Source organism: Rattus rattus, chromosome 7 (assembly GCF_011064425.1).
Source record: "Rattus rattus isolate New Zealand chromosome 7, Rrattus_CSIRO_v1, whole genome shotgun sequence".
Lineage (NCBI taxonomy): Eukaryota > Metazoa > Chordata > Mammalia > Rodentia > Muridae > Rattus > Rattus rattus.
This window is the reverse complement of record NC_046160.1, coordinates 59,492,219-59,517,997: the sequence shown is the minus strand read 5'-3', so window position 1 is coordinate 59,517,997 and position 25,779 is coordinate 59,492,219. Positions and strand designations below refer to the sequence as shown.

At 37.2% G+C, this 25,779-nt stretch overlaps 1 non-coding gene across 1 annotated transcript; it reads right to left on the bottom strand.

Annotated features, from left to right (window-relative positions):
• Positions 1-24,527: 24,527 nt before the first annotated feature.
• On the bottom strand, positions 24,528-24,731 carry LOC116906343. The gene has a single exon (XR_004388623.1). It is a non-coding gene; the product is annotated as a small nucleolar RNA SNORA73 family (small nucleolar RNA).
• Positions 24,732-25,779: the final 1,048 nt, after the last annotated feature.

Sequence of the window (25,779 nt, the reverse complement as noted above, 5' to 3'; positions counted from 1 at the left end):
CAAAGAGTACACATGGAGAGACCCATGGCTTCAGCTGTATATGTAGCAGAGGATGGCTTTGTTGGGCACCAATAGGAGGAGAAGCCCTTGGTCCTACCAAGGCTGGACCCCCCCAGTGCAGGAGAATGTCAGGGACAGGAGCCAGGAATGGGGAGGTGGTAGTTGGGGAGGATGAATACTCTCATAGAAGAAGGGGGATGGGGAGGGGATAGGGGCGTTTATGGATGGGAAACCAGGAAAGGGAATAACGTTTGAAATTTAAATAAAAAATATTCAATTGAAAAAAAAAAAGAACCTACCTGGGGACATACAAACATTAGCACATAAGAGACTTTGGGGGGAAAAAAGAGCACTGCTTGTTTTTCCAGAGGTCCTGAGTTCAATTTCCAACAACCACACGGTGGCTCACAACCATCTGTAATGGGATCTGATGCCCTCTTCTGATATGTCTGAAGACAGTGTACTCACAATACATAAAAAAGAATAAATCTAAAAAAAATGTAAAAAAAAAAGGCCAGCATGCATACATAAACAAATATCCATATAAAACCTAGCATTTATATAAAAAAAATGTACACTGTCTTTTGGGGCAGGTTTACCTCACATAAGATATAATTTTTAGTCCCATCCATTTACCTGTATATTCCATATTTCTCAGTAGCTGTGAAATAGCCTATTGTTTAAATATACCACGTTTTCATTATCCACTCATCCATTGACAGACATCTATGTTGTATGCAATTTCTGTATATTATGAAAAAAGTAGCAGTGAGCGGAGATAAGCAAGTAGCTATAGTAGGATATAGAGTGGTATTGCTGATTCTTGAGGTAGATATATTCTAAGGTTGTTGAGCAAATGCTACACTGATTTCCATAATGGTAGTATAAGTTTGCACTCCTGCTACCAATGAATTAGTGTTCCCCTTTGTTCACATTCGTATCAGCCCAAACTGTCAGTTGTTTTGTCAAACATAACCATTCTTATTGGTGTATAAGGATGCTGAACATTTTTTTATTTCTCAGCCATTTTTATTTCGCCTTTGACATCTCTCGGCTTAGTACTCATCCTATTTTTCAAAAATGTATTATTAATTTTCTTAATGTTTCATTGTTTTTTGAGTATCTATATAACATAGATACTATCCCTCTACCAGATGTATAATTGATAAAGATCTCTTCTATACTGTAGGTTGCTGATTTGCCTAAATGATGCTGTCTATTTTTTCATACAGAAACTTTTGAACTTGATGAAGTTCCATTTAGGAACTATTGTTCTTAGTGTCTAGGCTACTATGGATCTGTCATAGAGTCTTTTCTTTATTTAATTTTATTTTTCTTGATATTTTATGTATTTACATTTTAAATGTTATCCCCTTCTCCCCTATCCCGTACCCCTTACCCCCTTTCACTGCTTCTATGAGGATGCTCCCACTCCCACTTATCCACTCCAACCTCAACACCTTGTCATTACCCTAGATTGGGTAAACCATCACAGGACCAAGACATTTTCTTCCTATTGATGCTGGACAATGCCATCCTCTGCTACATATGTGGCTGGAGTCATGGGTCCTTCCATGTGTATTCATTGGTTGGTGGTTTCGACCCAGGGACCTCTGTAAGGGTTGAAATCTGGTTGATATTGTTCTTTTTATGGAGTTGCAAATGCCTTCAGCTCCTTCAGTCTCTTCTCTAACTCCTCCATTGAAGTCCCCTTGTTCAGTCCAATGGTTAGCTGCAACCATCCTCATCTGTGTCAGTAGGGCTCTGGCAGAGCCTCTCAGGAGACACCCATATCTGACTCCAGTCAATAAGAACTTCTTGGCATCAGTAATAGTGACTGGGTTTGGTGTCTGCAAATGGAATGGATCCACAGATGGGGTAGTCTCTGGAGGACCTTTTCTTTAGGCCCTCCTCTACTCTTTGTCCCTGTATCTCCTCCCATGAGTATTTTCTTCTCCCTTCTAAGAAGGAATGAAACATCCACATTTTAGTCTCCCTTCTTCTTGGGCTTTATATGATTTCTGAACTTTTTTCTTAAGAATTCCAAGCTTTTGGGCTAATATACATTTATCAGTTAGTACATACAATGTGTGTTCTTTTGTGACTGGGTTACCTCACTCAGGATGCTATTTTCTAGCTCCATCCACTGCCTAAGAATTTCATGTAGTCATTGTTTTTAATAGCTGAGTAGTATTCCACTGTGTAAATGTACCATATTTTCTGGATCCAATCTTCTGTTGAAGGACATCTGAGCTATTTCTAGCTTCTGGCTATAACAAATAAGGCTGCTATGGACATAGTGGAGCATGTGTCCTTGTTATATGTTGAAGCATCTTTTGGGTGTATAGCCGGAAGTGGTATAGCTGGGTCCTCAGGTAGTACTATGTCCAATTTGAAGTTCTTGTCATAGGGACTTTTCCCTTGCTTGATTAGAGTCACACCAAAGTACTTTATATTATTTGTGGATATTGTGAAAGGACTTCTTCATTTCTTTCTCAACCTGTTTATCCTTTGAGTAGAGGAAGGCGACTGATTTGTTTGAGTTAATTTTATATCCAGCTACTTTGCTGAAGCTGTTTATCAGCTGTAGAAGTTCTCAGGTGGAATTTTTGGGGTCACTTACATATACTATCTTATCATATGCAGATAGTGATATTTCGACTTCTTCCTTTCCAATTTGTATTCCTTTGATCATCTTTTTTTGTCTGATTGCTCTGGCTAGGACTTTAAGTACTATACCAAATAGGTAGAGAGTAGATAGCCTTTTCTATTCCCTGATTGTAGTGGTATTTCTTTAAGTTTCTCTCCATTTAGTTTGATGTTGGCTATTGATGTGCTATATATTGCTTTTACTATGTTTAGGTATGGGCTTTGATTCCTGATGTTTTCAAGACTTTTACAATAAAGGGGTATTGAATTTTGTCAAATTCTTTCTCAGAATCTAATGAAATGAAATAAGAATGTGTTTTATCCCTGGAATAAAGCTTACTTGATCATGGTGAGTGATCATTTTGATATGTTCTTGGATTCATTTTTGTGAGAATTTTATTGGGTATTTTTGCATTGATATTCATGAGGGAATTTGGTCTGAAATTCTCTTTATATGTAGGTTCTTTGTGTGGTTTAGGTATAAGTATAATTGTGGCTTCAAAGAATGAATTGGGTGGTGTTCCTTCTGATTTTATTTTGTGGAATAGTTTGAAGAGTATTGTTATTAGGTCTTCTTTGAAGGTCTGATAGAATTTTGCACTAAACCCATCTGGCGCTGGGCTTTTTTGGTTGGGAGACTTTCAATGTCTGCTTCTATTTCTTTAGGGATTACGGGACTGTTTGAATAATTTATGTTAGCCCGATTTAACTTTGGTACCTGGTATCTGTCTAGAAAATTGTCCATTTCCTCCAATTTTTCCAGTTTTTTTTTTCTTGAATAAAGGCTTTTGTAGTAGGATCTAATGATTTTTTTGTATTTCTTCAGATTCTGTTGTTAAATATCCCTTTTCATTTCTGATTTTGTTAATTTGGATACACTATCTGTGCCCTCTGGTTAGTCAGGCTAAAGGATTATCTATCTTCTTGATTTTTTTCAAAGAACCAGCTCCTGGTTTTGTCGATTCTTTGTATAGTCCCTTTTCATTCTACTTGGTTGATTTCAGCCCTGAGTTTGATTATTTCCTGCCTTCTACTCTGCTTTGGTGTATTTGCTTATATTTTAGAGCTTTTAGATAGGCTATCAAGTTGCTAATGTATTTTCTTTCCTGTTTCATTTTGGAGGCACTCAGAGCTATGAGTTTTCCTCTTGACACTGCTTTTATTGTGTCCCAAGTTTGGGTATGTTGTGTATTCATTTTCATTCAATTCTAAAAAGTCTTCTATTTCTTTCTTTATTTCTGCCTTGACCAATTTATCATTGAATAGAACATTGTACAGCTTCCATATATATATATGGGCTTTCTGTTGTTTTTTGTTGTTATTGAAGATGAGCTTATTTCAATCCTGTTATATCTACTGAGGCCTGTTTTGTGACCAATTATATGATCAATTGTGAAGAAGATACCACAAGATGCTGAGAAGAATGTATATTCTTTTGTTTCAGGATGAAATGTTCTATAGATTTCTGTTAAGTCCATTTGGTTCATAACTTCTGTTAGTTTCACTGTGTCTCTGCTTAGTTTCTGTTTCCATGATCTGTCCATTGATGAGAGTGGTGTGTTGAAGTCTCCCACTATTATTGTGTGTGGTGCAATGTAAGCTTAGTTTAGTAAAGTTTCTTTTATGTGCATGCCCTTTAATTTGAAGCATTGCTATTTAGAATTGAGAGTTCATCTTGGTAGATTTTTCTTTTGATGAGTATAAAGTTTCCTTTCTTTTCTGTTTTTTTTTATAACTTTTTGTTGAAAGTTGATTTTATTCAATATTAGAATGGCTACTCCAGCTTGTTTCTTGAAACCACTTTCTTGGAAAATTTTTTCCTGCCTTTTACTCTAGGTATTTTCTGTCTTTGTCACTGGGGTGTGCTTTTTGTATGCAGCAAAATACTGTATCCTATTTGAATATCCAGTCTGTTAGTCTATGTCTTTGTATTGGGGAATTGAGTCAATTAATTTTAAGAGATATTAAGAAATAGTGGCTTTTTTTCTGTTACTTTTGTTACTAGAGGTGGAATTATGTTTATATGGCTATCTTCTTTTGGGTTTGTTGGAAGATGATTGCTTTCTCTTTCTAGGATGTAGTTTCCTTCCTTGTGTTGAAGTTTCCCATCTATTATCCTTTTGAGGGTTGGATTTGTGGAAAGATATTGTGTCAATTTGGTTTTGTCATGGAATATCTTGCTTTCTCCATCTATGGTAATTGAGGGTTTTGCTGGATATAGTAGCCTGGGATCACAGTTGTGTTCTTGTGCAAATAAGTCAAGCCTATTCTGCATGTCTCTTTTATTAGATTCAGTGTACCTGGCCTTAATTTGAAGTTTTTGATCTATTTGGAGTTTGTTTTAGCGCATGGTGGTAAATCACATTTTTTAATCTTCTTTTCTTTTTGCTCAAAAATGACTTTTAAATTTTTCATAAAATATTATTTTGAGCACAATCATCTTCTATAAAATATTAGCAATTTTCCAGTCTTTATTATCAATACAGTATCTCACCACTTTAGAATTGTGAATATTTGTCTACACTCAGATTAGTAAGGCGTCCTAATTATTTAAAAGGCCTCTTTGATTTTAACTACTTAGGGTATATACGGAATTCATAATGTCAAAATAAGAAAAGTTTAATAGGAAGACAAAGTAATCCATCCCCATTTCCCCAGTAAGTGATTCAAACAAAAGCAGATGTAATTAAAAGATTGCTCATGGACTTGGAAGCTTCCATGGGGGCAGCTTGCAGAATTTAGTTCTTACCTTTCCCTCTGTCCTGCCTTTATTTCTTTGTCTCCATTCCGAAGATCAAATATAGCTACTCTGGTTTTTTCATTTTAAATTTTGACAGCACTGGTCATCTGCATTGCAAACATCACTCCTAAAAAGGCAAAGAACAGCAAAACCAGCTACTCTAGTCAAAAGAAAATCGTGAAATTATAAATGTTCCTTGAATCATCAACTGTTGTCATATATAATCATGGAAGAAGCCCCATAATTCAGAGAGAAATATAATCCTCTTCTTTTGCTGTGCTGTTACCTCAGAGGTTTTTCTGTTGTAAGGAAGGGAATTTCTTTTCTAAAAAAACTAATTTGTAGAGCAAAAAGTAGAATGAGTTATTTTCAGGGTATGCAACATAGACACCAAACTTATATATGATGTATTCACATGCATGAGCTAAATTTTTTAAGTTGGATTTTACAGATTATTAATAGTGAACATAGGTAAATGGATTTCTACAATTGAATTGTGAAAATAGCTCATCCTGTTCAATGAAAAAAAAAGATTTGGAAACACTTCAAGTCTCTCATTATACAAGACTTACTTATATGGAAATAGTGTTCTTTCATTCAATAGTTTCCATATATTTACATAATGACTTGAACAAAATAACACACAGACACACACGCACATTTGTACATGTATATGTATATGAATGCACAGGTTCATGAATATAAAACTCATTACTACATGAAGTCTATTCTTCTTTACTCTGCATCATTTCATAATACAGAGGAATTACATATGAGAGCAAACATTGTGAGACTGGTATGGTAATGTGTTAGCAATCAGGCACCTCCATAGCCAGCCCAAAGGGACCCCACAACAATGTTAGCAATCAGACAATTTCATGGTCCGCCCCGAGGGACCTGGCAATGACATCACTAGCTGCCCAGAGGTGACATGTCCCCATTATAGTTCCTGTTGCCTGTCTTCCTGCACATATGGCATGGCCCCAATAAAAAGCTGTGTTTTTTTTTCTTTTCCCACCCCTTCATTTCCTCCACCCAGAGGCAGGCTTTGTATCCCTTCTTTTTGATAAACCTCTCACCTGAAACCTGTTGCACAGTGTGATTTTGTAGGAATTTGCTTAGTTCCATCATAATCTTTATTTCCAAGTCTATGAGATATCATCTCATATGTAAATACTAACCACTATTTGTTTTAAATGCAAAGAAAATACTAATATATCACCAGAAACATCAAGAATTTGTATCACTGTTACTTTGCATAATATTTAGAGTTCCAAAAAGTAGACTTTGACTCAATCTACAGGTTGTCTGAACCTAACAGAAATTTATTTCTTATTTTGCATGTGTAAATGCACATACAGATGGGTTTGCATTTGAGTGTATATTTGTGGTTTTTTTATTTTTCTTTTTTAAACAAACAAAAACCACAGATGAGAGCATTTATCCTGAAAACTTCTTATGTTTTTTTCTTAAAATTACATTTCTAAAAACTAATAACATTGTTTCTTAATCAAGAAAATTTTATTTGACAAGTTAGTGTGTCAAGTCTTACTGATTAAAGAACTGTGGGAGAAAAATGTATCATCGCTTTTAATGTTCTTTCCTAGAACTGGCAAACAGCAATGAAAACTTGTCACCTTCAGGGACTAGGGTAGTACAGCTTTTGTCCTGACAGTTGTTTCTCAGCAGCTATTCTTAAAACCAGTCACAGATTCTCAGTGATCAACTAGCTCCTTCTTTCATATATGTTCAAGTCATCTCTTGGAGAATGAAAACATCTTAAACATCTTAAAATCAAGATCAATTATTCACTAGAAGTTTGTAAACAGACACATTAACATAGGTTTGTATAGTTTGTATAAGTCTGTTTCTATATAGTTTTATTACCAAGATGAAGGAGGTAGTGGAGGAGAAAGAAGTCTTTTCTTAGCCCATAAATTTTTGCTGAATCTGAATGTATTAAAAACAAGTATAGTGAGTGGGAGGTGAAGCTCACTTGGATTTGATTCTCAGCATTTCATAAGCCAGTCATGGTGTTTCATGTAAGTCTTTGAGATTTGGAGGCTACAGACCACAAGTCTACATTCATCCTCAATTAGGGCAGCAGGTTACAAAAACACACACACACACACACACACACACACACACACACACACACACACATCCCTATACACATATGTCCAAAACATTCTACAAATAATTCTACATTAGAATTTACAACTAAAGATATAAATCTAAAGAAAGTTGGATGTTTTTAAAAGTAAGTATAACTACAGTGTTCTATGAGAATAAATGATTTTCAAGAACTATTTTAGTTATAAAAAAGATATGACTCACATAAATATCAACTCAAAAGAAAATGTTTGCATCTAAAGCAAGAATTGAGAAACCGGCCAGCAGGTCCAGAATCACAGGTTGTGGTGTCAATAAAGTTTTGCTGGAAAACAAGATACTAATTACTTCTATACTATCCATAGTTGCCTTCTTATGCTGCCTTTGAAATACTCCCCCAGTGAACTAGATTGTTGGGGGGAGGGTGGCAAGGGGGGGAGAATGGGGAGGGGAACACCCATAAAGAAGGGGAGGGGGGAGGGGGGAGGGGGATGATTGCCTGGAAACCGGGAAAGGGAATAACACTCGAAATGTATATAAGAAATACTCAAGTTAATAAAAAAAAAAGAAAGAAATACTATGTGCTTTACAACATACTGAAAATACGATATGAAAAACTCTTTGACTTCTTACAGAAAATATTGACAAACTGCAGAAATTATCTTCTCTCCACTCCCGACTTTGTAATGTCAGGAAGATCTTAGTTATACCTAGAAAATTTACAGGAATATATTATCATAAATCTATAGTGATGTGTTTAACTCATTTTAATACTATTTTTAAAACATCCAATATTTGCAACATTGAATTTTAGTATTTTAATTTGAAAAACAAATCTACTTTCTTTCTTAATGCTAAACTTGATATTGGGGATTATATTGCCTTATCAACCAGTGACTTATATTAGAAAAACAATGTGAATTAATAGAAATTATAAATTTAAACTTTAAAATTCAAATATTGTAATATATTTTTCTGCCTACATAGACATTTTCTGAATAAAATATAAATCATAGTCAAAATATGCTATTAAATGCCAGAATTTTAGTCCCAGTATGGTTTTTTCTAGAAACAATGATTTTGCATTTAGAAGGCACTGAAAGCATATTCTTAGTTAGGTGTCAGTCTAAGTGGGATCATCAGCTAGTAGGATCATCAGCCAGAGAGACTAAGAGCTACCCTATAGCTCAGACTATTTTCTTTCTGGCTACTGAAACAGAAAAGCACCACTAAATGCAATGACTACTGGCAACTGGAAACAGAAGCAGAAAAATATGTACAAATTTATGTACCAGGGAAGAAGTGAATTTCAATCTCAAGTTAAATTCAGCTAAAATGCATCAATACCAGGACACTGTGGAAATCTTCTACATGATTCTGTTATTTATGCATTACTGTCAGGAAAAAAAACAAAGAAAGGCATATTTCAGTGTTTGAAATCTCTATATTAACTAAATTGCTTATGTACAGTCATTTTTCAAAAGTTGTGAAATCATCTGAAGTATTAAGAACTAAATGTCCTATTTTGTTTCTCTAGAAACCCAGACACCAAAATCAACTGCAGTCCTTAGGTGAAGCTGACTTAAAGGTCTGCTTCCTAGTGTGGATGCTTTGCATTCTTATCCCAGTGGTGTAGAAACCAGCCCCTCATATCTGTCTCTCACTGTGACAGCCTTTATTTGTGATGGGCATTTGTGGAGTAGCTCTAAACATTGGCCAGAAAACAGGATAAAGCTACCAGGATCATGTGATGATGAAATGGAAGTTGAGAGGAAAAGCACAAAACTAGCAAAGACAAGAGGTCCAAGATCTTGAAGAATTCCTGGAAGAGCTGTTTAGACCTGTTTTTTGTTTGTTGGTTTGTTTGTTTGTTTGTTTGTTTGTTTTGTATTTATAATTGCTGGCCTCTGGAGAGGTAAAAAAAATGTTGACCTTCAGGCTCCTAAGCATGAGAGAGAACAGAAAGACACTGTGAAAGCAGGTCAAACTTCTCATTACAGTATTAGTTGCTTTGGGGGGAAAAACAGAAAGAGAGACAGAGACAAAGAGACAGACCAATAGAATGAATAAATATCTCAGGGAGTTTACCAGAATACATAATTGAAACATCAATTTTAGCAGCTATTTTTTAAACATTACTTTAATTTTTTTTACAGTGTAGTGATTGCCCCCTTCCCTGTTTACCTTCCTAGAGTCCCTTATCCCGTTCCTCCAACCTCCCCACTGCCACCAACCACCCTTATCTCCATCTCCAAGAGAATGTTCTACCAAGTTGGTGGCTCAGTGGCTGAGAGATCTCAGGGGTCCAGGTTAATTGAGACTGCTGGTCTTCCTATGGGATTGCCCTCTTCCTCAGCTTCATCCAGCCTTTCCTTAATCAACCACAGGAGTGCCCAACTTGAGTCCAACAGTTGGATGTAAGTATCAGCATCTGTGTCAGTCAGGTGTTTATTGGGCTCCTCAGAGGACAGCCAGGCAAGGCTACTGTTTCTCAGTACACCATATCATTAGTAGCAGTGTTCGGCCTTGGAACCGCCCTTTGAGATGGATCCTAAGTTGGGCCAGTTACTGGAATTCCTTTCCCCCAGTCTTTTCTCCATTTTGTCTCTGCAGTTCTTTTAGACAGGCATGATTCTGGGTCAGAATTTTTGACTGTGGGATGGCAGCCCATACCCATCCACTTGATTCCTTGTCTTTCTATTGGAGGTGGACTCCATGAGTCCCCTTTGCTATTGTTGGGCACTTCATCTACAGTCTTTCCCTTTGATTGCTGAGAGTCTCACACTTCCTAGGTCTCTGGTACTTTCTAGAGGGTGCACTCACCTCCTACTCCCCAAGGTTGCATATTTCCATTCATTTTGTTATACTAACTATACCCCTCTTGGGCATATTCCCAAAAGATGCTCCAGCATACCATAAGGGTATGGGCTCCACTATGTTCACAGCAGCCTAATAGCCTGAAGCATCCCACAAAGGAAGAATGGATATTAAAAATGTGATTCATTTACACAGTGGAATACTATTCAGCTATTAAGAATGAGAATATCATTAATTTTGCATGTAAATGGATGGAACTAGAAAAAAATCATCCTGAGTGAGTTAACTCAGATCCAAAATGACAAGCATGGTATATACTCATTAAGTGGATATTAGCCTAAAAATTGTAGAATACCTAGGATACAATCCATTTTTAGCAGATCTTTAGTCGTAGCATGTAGATCTCTTTCACACATATCCATCATGCTTGCTGATAACAATAAAATCTTCAGTATAGAATAAAATGGTTACATATTGCCCTGATGGTCATTTAGTTAAAAGTTACAATGAATACCAAAAGATATTACCAAAATAAAGAAAGGATTACACATATAAAAACGAAAGCAATAATAGAAGCAAAAACATAGGAAATCTAGATTCCATGTTTATCAAGTTCAGATTTCTCAGTAACCATAATAAATAAGCCCAAGAACATAGATGACAAGAATTCTATTAGAGGTATTCAAGTGAAAATGACAATTTTTAAAATTATAAAATCTCTAGTCATAAACTCAACATATCGATATATTTCTGTCTGTCTACCCTATTTCATTATAATAAAAAATACATCAGAACAAGATTTTATTTATTTTTCCTTATTATGTCTGCAATATTGATACTTAATTATGCCTAACAAATAGTGGATTTTTCTAAAACATTAAAGAAAAAACTTAATAACTTACCAATAGGCAGAGCAAAATTCTGTCTAGAGGTATAAGAGCCATCAAGAAGGTGAAAGGGAAAAAAATAAGAAGAAACAGCAGAAAATTTCATTGGTAAAAGAGTAGCAAAAGTCAAAGATAGGAAGGAACCCCAAGACTCCGGCAAACTTCACCATAGCTCTCTCAGATGCAATTTCTTCTCCGCAGTTACTCAGCCGTTTCAAGGATACTAAGACTTCGGGTTATATATAAGGAACCATGGGCAGGGTCACCTGTGGGAATATACCTTGCTGAACAATTTTGAGCTACCCCACCCAAAGATTGACTTGCATAGTTGTTTGTAAACTCCATCAGAGACAGATCTGCCCGAGAAACCAATGCTTTCACCATCAGACTGTTTACTCCTTTCACTGAGCTCCTCTTTTCAATGGGATGGGGTTTCAAAAAAATCCTGTCTGGGAAGATTTTAATCTCCCAAGGCAGCAGTCACTGCTATACTAAAACACTGTACTTTCAGAAATAATTATGTAAAATGGTGTTGCTAAAAAGTAAAAAAGAAGGTAGGAATGAAAGGAGAAATAAGTAGCCCAAAGAGTTCACAGGTGATGACTTCGCAGCCTTCTGCTTCAGCTCTTTTAAGTACTAAAATTTATGTTAAAATAAACAGTAGGACTTCAAAAAAAAAAAGTCTAGAGAGAGATGGCTCAGCAGTTAAGAGCACTGACTGCTCTTCCAGAGGTTCTGAGTTTAATTCCCAGCAACCCCCTGGTGGCTCACAACCATCTGTAATAGGATCTGATTCCTCTTCTGGTGTGTCTGAAGGCAGCTACCGTGTAGTCAGATATATAAAATAGATAAATCTTTATTTCAAAAAGGATTTTACAAGGCAGAGCAGGAGGAAATCGTGAAAGGTAAATAAAAGGTCACCAAAGTCAAATATCCACAATGAGCTTTTCTTAATCTATGCAATACATAGACTTCCCCCTACCCATCTTCCTTCTGCAGCCTAGAACTTTCCTCATTGAAATGCAGAGACATTCTTCCCTGAGGTCACTCACTACCTGAGCCTGCTCCTTGGCTTCTTGACTTTATCAAATCAAAGTTATTTTTGTTTATATGAGGCCAGTACAAGTCATCGCTTTAGCTAATTCAGAACAAAGGAGTCAGGAAGACTAGGTATGACCAAATAACAAATGCAAGGCAGTGGAAATTAGGAAAGTTGGAAACCATAAAAAGAACGAGCCATTCCTTGAAAGATATCATAATCACCAAATGCGAGACACTCCTCATCCGGTTGCCTTGGGTAAACGCTAAGTACACCACAATCTGGGTCAGGTACTCAAGCCACACAGAGGCAACTTAGAGTCTTTTTGCAAACACTCTTTGCAAAATGAGCAACACTCTTTACAAAAACACCAGGTGAGTACACATACTTGTGAAATCAGTTTGTATGTATGGTACAGAAATCATATTGGAAAACTCCATTTTAAGTTAGTATAGTTTCCAATTCCAAGCAAGTAGGAGACTTGAAGGCTTCTGAAAATAATACTGCTGTTTCAGGGTCAACTGTTTTCTTTAGTTTACTGTAATTATATATCGTTCAAGTTTTATAAGTACCACTGTCCTAATTGCAGAAAAGTAAATGGTTCTCTTCATTGAGAATTGACAGGTAAGAAAGTGAATGTTTGTGACTTGAAGGACTGTAAATAACTGTCAAAATTATGCAAAAAATGTATATGTGTATGTGTATGTATGTCATATACAGAAATAGACATATAGTAAAGTGGAGTTGATTCTCTAAGGGCCATTAGCTATTTATTTTATTCCTTTAAAGCAGTGCCTTGCAATTCAATAACACACTGTGAAACTAGGTAAGGGGGATGTTTTTGTCACTCAGTGTGTCACCGTGTAATTTTACCTATCATTATTTCAGCTGAAGGTGCCATTTAGGAGTTCATTAGTGATTAATAGAACCCTCTATTGCTCAAAGATTATCTTAGATATTTAAAGAAAGCATTTAGTTTGGATTGATGGCTTTTTCTCTCCTCACAATGACTCTAAAACAAACAAACTAAAAAGTTAAGGGGTCTTCGTTTGAGAAGAGCTTGTTCCTTATAAGTGTCCCACCAAATTGCAAGCAGAAATGATAGTAAGGCCTAGTTCTCTCTCCCTGCTAGCTTTATTCCTCTATCAAATGAGAACCACAGTGGCAAGGCTGGACTAGAGAACTCCTACCTCTCTCTGCTGCATTGTGGGAACTCTGTGCCCTGGCCATTGTTCTAAGGTGCTAAAAGAAGAGAAGGAAAATGCATAATTCTTTCAGGGGGCATTAAAATGGTCCATTTTGGCCATTTTTATGACACTCCCCCTTAGACACTGATCATTCTGTGAGGTTGGCATTCAGATTGTGTTGGTTGGCTTTTGATAGCTTCTGCCAACTTCCTTTGAGCATGTGATTAATCAGTACAATAAAAGTGGGACACTCTAAAATGCAGGACTGATGCTCGCAAAGGATCTTAAAACTTTCATTCCTTTATCAGTCATTCAAGACAGCTTTAGTGGCTTGTTACCGAAATATATTTTAAGAAATCTCCCATCTAATCAGTGGGCTGCCATCCCTGGGGAGAGATGCATCTTCTGATTTTCATAAAGTTTCTCCTTTTACAAATGAGGATGCACTGTTTTCTTTTTAGTAATATTGTCAGATACCTTTTGATAGTAATCTAGTAGTGGCTGAGAAATCTTAAGCCAAATTATCTTTAAAAGCCTCTTGGTAATGAAATCTGAATTAAGTTGGACAAGATTCTTCTATATGCCTCTGCAGTTGGGGGATTTGGGGAAATGCTTATTAAAATGTAGGAGGTCTTCAATTTTGTTTTTATTAATTTACTCATTTAACTCAGCTCGGTGTGCAAGGGACTGCAATTTTAAAAAAGCCAGTATTTAAATTAGTCACAATTTAGTTATAGAAAAATGTCTATAGATGTGCGGAAAGTGTCTTAGAACAATCCTGTTTAAGACTGAGTTCAGGGGGCAGAATTAATGCAACACAGAAATGTAACTATCCAGCCCCTGAAGCATCATTTTCAGCAGGCACCTTAGCAAAGATCATGGCTCAGGGTTGGAGACTCTAAATGAAGAAGTAGCAAGTGCAGGCCAGCAGATGCCAAATACAATAGTCATCGACACAGAACAACAGCTCAACCATGTTCTCAGTCATAAACATGGAAGGCTATGATATAATTATGTCATTCCAAAGATTTGGAAAAATCTGAACACAAAACTCTAAATTCTTAAAATTGGTTTCTGTTCCTTTATCTGAGGAGTCTAGACATTTCCATTTATTTATTTTAATAACATATAATTGTGTCACTTCTCCCTTTCTGTCTTCCTTCCTACTCTTCCCACATTTACTCCCCCCCAACTAAATTCACTGTCTCCTCTTCATTAATCATGTTTGTTTCATACATATAAACCACTCAACATATGAACATAGCCTGTTTAATTCCTTCAGTGTTGCATTTATAATTTATCACTAGGAAGATGAATTCTCTCTCTCTTTCTCAGCTGTTGTTAATTTCCTGTATATTTTAATCTAAGGATGAGATCTATGAGGTTTTTCCCATTCTTAGGTGTCAACTGGTATCTTTCCTGTTCAAGTCTTGTCAAGGAAGCCATAGTGTAGCTTCTTGGGTGTAGCTTCCTTGTCATATAATGTCACAAGACATTATCTTGCAACACATTTCTTGGTCTTCTGGCTTTTCGGATCTTCTCATACCACCTTCTGGTATGCTACCAGTTGTGTGGTAGATATCAGTTGGGACTAGGTACCCTATAGTAACTTGTCCTCTCTATTTTCACTTGTAGATTTCTGTAATGATATCAGCTCCTGAAAAGAGGGTTTCTTTGATAAGGGGTGAGAATTACACTCAGATGTCTCAGCTCACATCCTTTGTTTCTTCTTGGATGCCCCTCACCTTTGAGAGGTTTTTAATGGCACATTGTTCAGCATCTGATCTAATGTAATAAGGCAGAAAGAGAACCACTCTGAGTTTCCATTCCTAATGAAACCTTTCAAAGGTGAAGGGCATTCACGAAGAAACAAAGGGTGTGAGCTGCGATATAAGGACTTATGAATAGCTGTTATTCAGGGAGAGCATGCGAGTATGCATCTCTTTAAAAAATATTATTATGGGTGTCTTCATTCTCATGTTTGCCTATAACAAGGGATGATTAAATTGGAAGAATTTTTCAATGTTCATATAATTTCTTTCTACATTTCTCAGAGTCCCCTCTAATAAGAAATTAAAAATAAAAATAAAAAAGAATGGCTGAATTCCAATCTGTGTACTATAAACTATCTGGGGAGATTGGCAGAACTCTGGCCTAGACAGAGTCACCCATGAATTGTGTTTTCCAAAGAGGAGGGGGAATCAGTCTTCTCAGACCACTGCTGCTCCGGGTCAGCTAGATACTATGCAGAGAAGTCAGAACTAGGCAAGATGCTGGGTCTCTTCTGTGGCGGGCAGGAGCAGCAGCTAGGAGCCAAGACCCCCATAGGCTCGAGCAGCTTCCGGCTGTAAAAGCTTTGGGAGAGAGCTCTCCTCTCCAAAAGTGTTACAGTTCTTATATGGCATGTGCTCCCAGACAATACTTGATGACATAATTCTTGAGCCTTTATTCCTTGTGGGCAGGGTCTTATATACATTTTGGGATGTGTTGAGGGTCCAAAAGCAGATGTTTCTATTGGCTTGATCTGAACTGTTAAGGGTGCCTTATGTGCATGTGGAGGAGCTTAGGGTGCTGAATCCACTCGACCTTACCAAGTTTCCAGGCACAGTCCACTTGTCCCACAGCTGAAAATGATGGTCCTTATTTGCAGTACCTTAACAGAAGCATTGGGTTTGGGTAAAGAAATGTTTGGGATCTCTTTTACAAAAAGATCTTCATCATTTTTCATTTAAGGGAAAGGGTGAGCTAAACATGGTCACCCGTGCCTGTAATTTTAGGAAGTAGGGAGTAGGAAGACAGAAACGGGAGGATTGCTACGAGTTCAAGGCCAGTCTGCATAACATAGTAAGTTTGGAATCAGCCTGGAATATAGAATAAGACACTTTCTCAGTAACAGAATGAAAAGAGAGAAAGGAAAAGGTGAAAATATGGCAGATTTTGCTGACTTTAGTATCTTGAGCCCCTGCTCAAAACTTCTCTATTTTCTTGATATGTGGTAGAAGGAATAATTGCAAATATTATACTAGCCTAGAATTTCAAGAATGCAGATAAATAAAAAACATGGGCAGAAGTCTGGGGAGATGGATGTACTGGTAAAATAGTGCCTGGATAAGTGTGACAAGTGGAGTTCATTTATGGGAGCCCCAAATAACAGCAGCACAGGTATGGAGGCCCACTTGGAATCCAGAAACTCCAGAGGGATGCAGAAAGTCCTCAGAACAGACTTACCTGACTATTCAACATGATGAGTTCCTTATTCAACAAGAAATGAGAAAGACATCTGACATTAATCAGACCGCCAAATTCATTTGTGCACCCCTACACATGTGAAGACATAGAAGTAGAGATGACACGTATGTTATCTCTACTTACATGTCTATATATTTAAATAAGCATGAATATTATCTCTACTTACATGTCTATATAGTTAAATAAGCATGCACCTGCCTCATTGTCCTCTGCTTGGCGATTGATGTAGAGGAAGATGTCCTTACTGACATATTTCCTCCTTGTATACTACACTCAGTTATTGCATAAAGAATCATTAACTTCTGTGCCTGTGGTATTTGTAGGAAGTATGGAAACAGACATTCAAAAAATATAAGCAAAGTTGTTACAGGACACACGCGTGCGCACACACACACACACACACACACACAGGCACATGCAGATGCAGAGAGAGGCATGGAGAAACCACACCTTAGCAAAGGCTGACCTTTAAAACAGACTCATCACTCTGAACAGAAGACTTCTTTGCTTGGGTAAATTGTTACATTTATAAACAATGTTTGCTAAAATTATAGAGAAAACATCTACTACTATTATCAGCTCTGTGGCTGTCGACTCCATTTTCTAAAACTATATAATAAGACAGCTGAAAATACAGTAGAAGAAATGTGTCCAGGGAAGGAAGGAAAGCATGGAGGAATTGAATGGAGATGATAAAGATCACTCATACTGTTTTATTGAAATAATTAAATATGAGGTACAACAGAGAGTGGCAAATAGTAATTGAATTGGCACTTGAGCGCGTTAGTTGCCTTATCTGCCTCAACATAATTCAAAACTCCCCACAGTGCTTTCTCTCAATCCACATCACATTAATTGTTCCTCGCCTCCACCATCTTGCTTATGAGCAAAGTAGTTAGTATGCAAGGAAACACTGAGCTCTCCTAACAACACTTAGGGTGAGAATGTGGAATCATTCTCAACTATTAAAACTATATTTCTGCATATCAACTGAGTTTTCTCTCTAGCCACATAGCAGTGGGCAAGGGAATACTCAGCTTGTGGTGACAAGTCTGATGGAGAAATATAGTTCACTAGAGACTGCTTTGGATAACAGCACAGAGTATAAATGTTAGAGAAATTATAGACAGTAACATATTAGTTGACTCTTTTGTACAAGGTCAAATTTCAATCTATGTCTTCATGACTTCTTTGCTGTTTGCATATGATGGCCTTTTGCTATAATTTGGTGTCCAACCTTTGCTAGCTTGCCCAAAAACCCAACTGTGAAATTGTCTATACTCAGCTAATTAAATAAAAGTCATATTAGCCCAAGAAGTATTCTTAGAACAAAAAACAATCATATCAACACACAATTTATTTCTGAGTTCTTTACAATACTTCTGAGTATTTAAAGATGACATCAATCAAATATGATGTATTACTTTTAGCATTATTTTGATAAAAATCTAACTCCCCCACCCTTGAAGTAAAAATGTGATCCTGAATTGCCTTATTTGATCACCTCTATTTATCAGATTAGTAGATTGTTATCTAAATCTGCATTTTTACTTCGTTCTGATGGGCATGGTAGCACTTTCACAGTCTTCAAAGAAAGCAAAACTATAAATGTTGCACAAAAGGAAAAACTAACTATGTGATTTAACTAATGGAACAGCACTGTAAACGGTAGCAAGACAGGAAAAATCTTTCCATTACTGTAAAATAAAACAATTTAAGGTGGATAAAATATATTAAACCCTACAAATGAGAAAGAAAAATGTTGTAAGAAAAATCTGAAATTCCAGTGCAAAAAAAAAATCAGCTTAGTGGAAATTGAAAATGCATGAAATAAAACTAATTCAAGCAGGATATTAATCTTGTGTAAAAAAAAGATAAAAGCCTGTTAAAGCCTGATTGTAAAATATTAATGTGCTAAACCATCATAAAACTTTACACATGCCCTTTAGCAGTGGTATTGTTAATGATGATAAAAACTTATTTGCAAATTCTTCTTTTATAAACTCTAGATACTGAAAATCTAAAAATTGAAGATTAATGTAGTCATCTACTGCATGTAACAGACAGAAAATTGTGGGGTAATGAAGTCTAAGGTGAATGCTCTCTTGAAATATAATTGTGGTGCAGGTGAAGGGCCTAGGGTAGTCTCTGGAATGACATGGGGTGATTTGGGTCTGCCCCCTAGTGATATGGATATGTTCTTAGTTGCTCTCTCTCCCTGTGATTTCTCATGTGTAAAGTATCTTAGTAACTATATTTACATTGGCTCACTGAATAACTATGAAAACTTATTTCTCAACTTTTCATTTCCTTGGAAGCTCTGCATAATGAAAATAAAGAGGGAATATATCAAGCCTATTCTATCTTTTGCATTATTAGGCTACCAATTCTGAGTTTTAGATGATGGACACATTCAAAGGGCATGATAACTCATGAAACTTTTTATATAACTGTAAGAAGTAAAAATATTATAGCAAGAAATAGCAAAAATGATGATTACAAATCATTTTGGCTGTGTTTAAATTTTCATTTTGATGCTTTGAAACCTGATGTTGGTTAGTGTAGTTCTTCATCATCATCATCATCATCATCATCATCATCATCATCATCATCATCCTGTTGCTGTTGGTGGTGGTTGAGACAGGTTCTCGTTCTTTATCCCTGGCTGGCCTGGAACTCATTATATAGTTCAGGATATTCTTAACCTCAGATAGATTTGTTTGTCTTCGCCGTCTGACTGCTTAGATTAAAGACATACAACAGAGAAATGGATACAGAAAATGTGTTTCATTTACGCAATGGTACTCCAGCTATTAAAAAAAATGACTTTATGAAATTCATAGGCAAATGGATGGAACTAGAAAATATCATCCTGAGTGAGGTAACCCAATAACAGAAAAACAACAAAACAAAACAAAAAAAACCACACATGTATGCACTTACTGATAAGTGGATATTAGCCCAAGAGCTCGAATTACCTAATGATACAATCCACAAACCACATGAAGCTCAAGAAGAAGGACAACCAAGGTGCAGATGCTTCAGTTCTTCTTAGAAGGAGGAACAAAATATTAATAGAGACAAAGTTTGGAGCGGAAACTGAAAGAAAGACCATCCAGATCCTGCCCCACCTGGGGATCCAGCCCATACACATACAGCCACCAAACCCAGACAATACTACTGATGTTAAGAAGTACGTGCTGATAGGAGCCTGATATAGCTATCTCTTGAGAGGCTCTGCCAGAGCATGATAAGTACAGAGGTAGATGCTCACAGCCAACTGTTGAACCAAGAACAGGGTCCCCATTGGAGGAGTTAGAGAAAGGATTGAAGTAGCTAAATGGGTTTGCAACCCCATAAGAACAACAATATCAGCCAAACAGTGCTCCCAGGAACTAAACCACCATCCAAAGAGTACACATGGACAGACCCATGGCTCCAGCTGCATGTGTCGCAGAGGATGGCCTTGTTGGGCACCAATGAGAGGAGAAGCCCTTGGTCCTGCCAAGACTCCAAACAGCAGTGTAAGGGAATGTCAGTGTGTGGGGTGGGTGGATGGATAGGGAAACACCCTCATAGAAGAAGGGGGAGGGGAAAATGGGAGAGGGGATTTATGGACAGAAACCTGAGAAAGGAGATAACATTTGAACTGTAAGTATAAAAAGAAATACCGCCCCCTAAGACATGCACCACCACATCCAGTATCTTTGAAGAATTTTTAAACATATGTGACTCATGTTTTCAACATGATTTCAGAATTCTATTCTGTGGCATACCATTGTCTAATTTATTTTGTAGATATCAATGTTTTACTTGAACCTATGTATGTGTACTATGTGCATTTCTGGAACCTTTGGAGATCCAAATAAAGTGTCAGATCTATTAGAACTGGAGTTATAGATGATTGTGAGCCTCTTTGTTGGTATTTAGAAATTAAATTCAGTTCCCCTGCAAGAGCAGTAAGTGCTCTTAATCACTAAACCATCTCTCTGGCCCTACATATCATTTTTAAAGGTGTAGGTCTAATTGGAAATAGGTCATTGACTATATGCTTTGTTACTGACTTCATAAAGCCCTCCTTTAGATCTGTGACAACGTGCCTTAGCATGGATAAAGTACTGAGCGGTTGCTAAGCATGAATGAAAGACTGAGTGCAATCTCATATATATCTTCATTGTCAACATGATGGTTACACATAAAATGATCATTCTCAGACTCCTTGCTATGCACATTTATCTACTCTTTCCTTCGATTTTATTTAACCTTTTCCACAGTTATCTTTGATTCCTCTTTTATCTACTTTAATGTCATCAGCCTGCCAGTCTGAGAAACATGATGAGGAACAAAGGTAACAGTGTGTTCTCATCCTTGCCTTCCCATTCTTCATTGTTGCCCTAGAAGTTTTTGTACTTGAAGATCCAGAGAAACCTTACGAAGCTCAGGGAACCTAGAATCTAGGAATAAAACACATAGGTGAAGATGGGATGCATAGAGTGGAGATTTCTGAGAACAAAGTTGAGGTTGTATTAGTTACTTTTCTCATGGTTGCAAGCACAGCCATGACAATAGGTCATGGAAGAGGGGAAAGATTTGTTTTGAGTCTCAGTTGGAGGATGAAGAATTCACAGTGACTGGAAGGCATGGAGGTGTTTATGGTATCAGGGACGAGTGACAGGGACTGCTCATATTCTTGGCAGACCAGGAAGCACAGAGAGGTGAATGCTGGTGTTCAGGTCACTTTTTCTTTTGTTGCATTTTATTCAATTCAGTACCTCAAACACATGTGTCAGATCATTCACATATATGGTAGGTCTTTTCATTTCAGTTAAACTTCTCTGAAATCTTCTTTAAATGCACACCCACAGTTGTGCTCAACAGATAAATCCAAATCTAATCATATTGATAATGAACATGAATTAAGACAGGTGCACAACTGGAAGTGGTGTACTGAACCAGCTTCTATTTCAACAGATGCTTGCCTTAGAATATAAAGATGGCTCTATTACCCCTGGGAAAAAAATACAGAAATCAGTATGGTAGCACTTTAAACACCTACAGCAAAGTGCAGAAAGAGCTCAAAACAAATATTTTATGACACTGGATTCACTGTCTTGAGTTTTGTGTTCTTATTATATTAGAGCAACTTGTAATTGATATGTCTGCTATTTTATGTTTTAAAAAAATCTAGTTTGTGGGTACATCATATTAACCACTACCATACTCTGTAACTTGTTTAATTAGAGGCAAGCCTCAATAAACCATGGTTTGCATCATCAAGCTTTAGACATGATCCTGTTATCATGTCATCCTGAATGCTGTTTGAATTAAAACATCAATAAATGTAAGCCTCCTTAATGTGATAAGATGCTTCTAGATAGGATCAGGAAGTATCTTGTAGATGAAATATTAAGTTTAACAGACAAAACAAATGGTGAGGTCCATTTATTTATTCTTTATATTTAAACTTTCAAACATACTAGTTTAGGGAATAAACACAGACATTAACCCTGGCTTTCCATTTGATAGCATAGGTTTAATGTAACTGCTCTTTTACCAGATTTATGATTTCAGAAGCAGTAAGATTAGAGTACTCTGATTGTGGCTTCAAATCTCTTCTTTGTATTGGGTTGCTGTAAGGAAGGCATGAGGGGCAGCTCTGATAGTGCAGGTTCAGTTTAGAGCAGAGTTTTGAAAACTGAAGACCACTTGGCACTGAAATTGTAAACCATCCTGTGGGAACCCTAATGCTTCACTGGACAGGGGTCCCCAAAATGGGGACATGTACCTCCATAGAACAATATATAATTGTTTTCAAAATATTTCCAAATTGATAACTCAATACATCCAGTGAAGTTGTACAAAACACACAATAACCGTGCCCTTGAGTTTCTATTTCTGTGAGAAAACAATAATTATTCTTGCCTTGTCTAAGTCATAGGATCTCTTTGAAGCTTATGTGAGATATGTGTCTAAGTATTTCATAAATTGCTAAGCTCCGTGAAGATATCAAATATTATTATTGTGAAAACTGACATCCCGAAGTATCTTTTATTTTAGACAGTATTAATATAATAATGAAGTCAAATGCCAAACATTCTCTGAAGCAATATTTTATTGTGTTTTGATAAAGTAAGCTTTTTGGGAGATCTTTCATGAAAGTTTTGCTATAGTTTATAGACCATAAGAATCAAAAAATTAAGTTTGTATTTTTCTTCGTATTGATGAGATGGAACCCATGTTATCCACTGAAGAAAAACGGATTTCTTTTCCATCAAGCAGCATATTTTACAGGTTTAAAAAGTGTTTATTTTTTTCTCCATCTTTATTAACTTGGGTATTTCTTATTTACATTTCGATTGTTATTCCCTTTCCCGGTTTCCAGGCCAACATCCCCTAGCCCCTCCCCCTCCCCTTCTATATGGGTGTTCCCCTCACCATCCTCCCCCAATTACTGCCCTCCCCCCAACAATCACGTTCAAGTGGCCTTATTTGTGATTGCCAGAAGCTGGAAACAACCCAGATGTCCCATGACAGAAGAATAGATACAGGAATGTGTATTCATTTGCACAATGGAATATTACTCAGCTATTAAGAACAAGGACATCCTGAGTTTTGCAGGCAAATGGATAGAACTAGAAAATATCATCCTGAGTGAGGTAACTCAGTCCCAAAAGGACATGCATGGTATGTTCTCACTAATAAGTGAATATTAGTCCCCTCCCCCCCAAAAAAAATAGTACAGAATACCCAAGATACAGTTCACAGAACTCAAAAAGATCAACAAGCTAAAGGGTTCAAGTGAGGACACCTCAGTCCCACTTGTGAAGGAGAAGAAAGCTACCACAAGGTGGGAGGGAGGCAGGGACAGGGGAGGGAAAGGGGTTGGGAGTGGAGGAAGAGGAGAACATGATCTGGTATTAGGTGGGGGGAAAAGGACAAAAGGACTGAAGCCCTGAGGGCCAGTAGAAAAAATGGAAAGAGGTGACTTTCTGGAGGAAGGTGGTTGGGAGGACCCCCTAGAATGTACTAGAGACCTGGGAAGTGAAATACTCTCAAGACTCAAAGTGGGGGACCCTACATGAAATGCCATAGAGTGGGGAGAGAGAACTTGTTGAGCCCACCTACAGTGAAAGACAAGGCATCAAGTGAGGGATGGGGTTGCTATGCCACAGTCAAAACTCTGACCCATAATTCTTCCTGTCTGAAAGAACTACAGGGATGGAAATGGAGAAGAGCCTGAGGAAAAGAAGGTTCAGCAACAGGTCCAAAGTGGGATCCAGTTCAAGGGGAGGCCCAAGACCTGACACCATTATTGAGGCTATGGGGCCCTCCAAAAGACTCAACAAGCAGCTGAAAGAGTCAGATACAGATATGTGCACCCAACCAATGAAGAGAAGCTGCTGACACCCCTGGTTGAATTAGGCAAAAGCTGAAGGAAGCTGAGGGGGGAGGGCAACCCTGTAGGAGGACCAGCAGTCTCAATTAACCTGGACCCCCAAGATCTCTCTGGATCACCAACCAAGCAGCATACATCAACTGAGATGAGGCCCCCAACACATATACAGCAGAGGACTCCTGGGTCTAGGTTCAGTCAGAGAAGATGCACCTAACCCTCAAGAGACTGGAGGCCACAGGGAGTAGATGGATCTGGTGGGAAAGGGGGAGGACATCCCCGTGGAGATGGGGGGCATGGGGATGTGGAACAGCCAGAGGGTGGATTGGGAGGGGAATAAAATCTGGAGTGGAAAAATAAATAAAATAAAATCAATCAATCAAAAACAAAAAAGTGTTTATGACCAGGGGTCCTACTATATAGGTTATTTCTAAGATTTCTTTTTTTTTTTTTTTTTTGCTTTCCACATAGTTTGCCTTCTCAGTCATCATCTACAGGACTCTGAGAAGTCATAGGAATATGTAGACGTAAAGTTGAAGGCCAGCTTCATCTCCAACATTGTGGAAAGGGACTTTACATCACCCGGTAATACCCTATGCTCCCATACGCCACTAGGACAGAACCCAGGGAAAGTGACCTCTCAGGGTGTTCACGTTGGAGCTAAGATTTTAATACACATGTATAAAATCTAAAAAATACAATTAAAATATTCTTTTCATAACATTTGTATTATTTATGCTTATTTTCAAGAGTTTCATTAAATTATTTTCTGAGTTTCCCTAATCTGGCAATCTGTTAAAGAATTAAGTTGTTAAATAAGATACATTGAGGCTAATGTGAATGACTAGATTTCCCAAGGTAAGAAAGAGAAGGTAGACGGGAAGGTTTAAATTTCAATTATTGATAAACTCTCAGAAGGAAACACAAGGGCAGTTGTTACAAACTTCTTTTGGGGCAATGGGTACCTACTGTAAAGTCTCAGAAATGGAACCATACCAAAGAACATGTCAGTCACACATCCTTTTGATAAGAAGTTCTCACTTGCCAAAAAAGCTAACCAGTGCCCTACGAGTGAACCAATAAGCAAAAGAAAACAGAAAATATTACAAACACAGGAAGGAATAATATTTTTTAAAATTCATATTTATGCCCCTTATTGTACACTTCACAAGCAAACTTCATTATGTGAATTACATTGAATGAGATATGTGTTATTATAGAGAACATCAACTCTGGATTTATCACAACTTGGACATGTCTTCCTTATTTAAAGAATAATGGAAGCATCCCAGAGCTTAACTCATTCAGAGTCTCACCATGACTTAACACTGCTGTTGCCTTTCCCTTCTTTGTTCTGTTGTTCTCTGTAACATCCTGTTGTCTGACTCCTTGTTTGTCCTTTGACCAATATCTTTCCTGTGCCTGAAGACCAAATGTTTGTTTGGTTGAAGGCTAGTGTCTTTTTCTCTGGTTGCAAGATTCTCCTGTAGGGAATCTAGGTCAACATATATGCTGATTATTCCAGATGAAGACAAAACTTCTTACTAAGCTTAGGACTCAGAAAGTCCAACTGCTGAGAACATGTGTATTTTCCTGCCAAATTGAATATGTTCAAAGATTTCAAATATGAATTTGAAATCTTTTTTTTTGTTAGCTCCTAACTCTCCCTGTTCTTCTGTTATTCAATTAAATACATGAAACTTGAT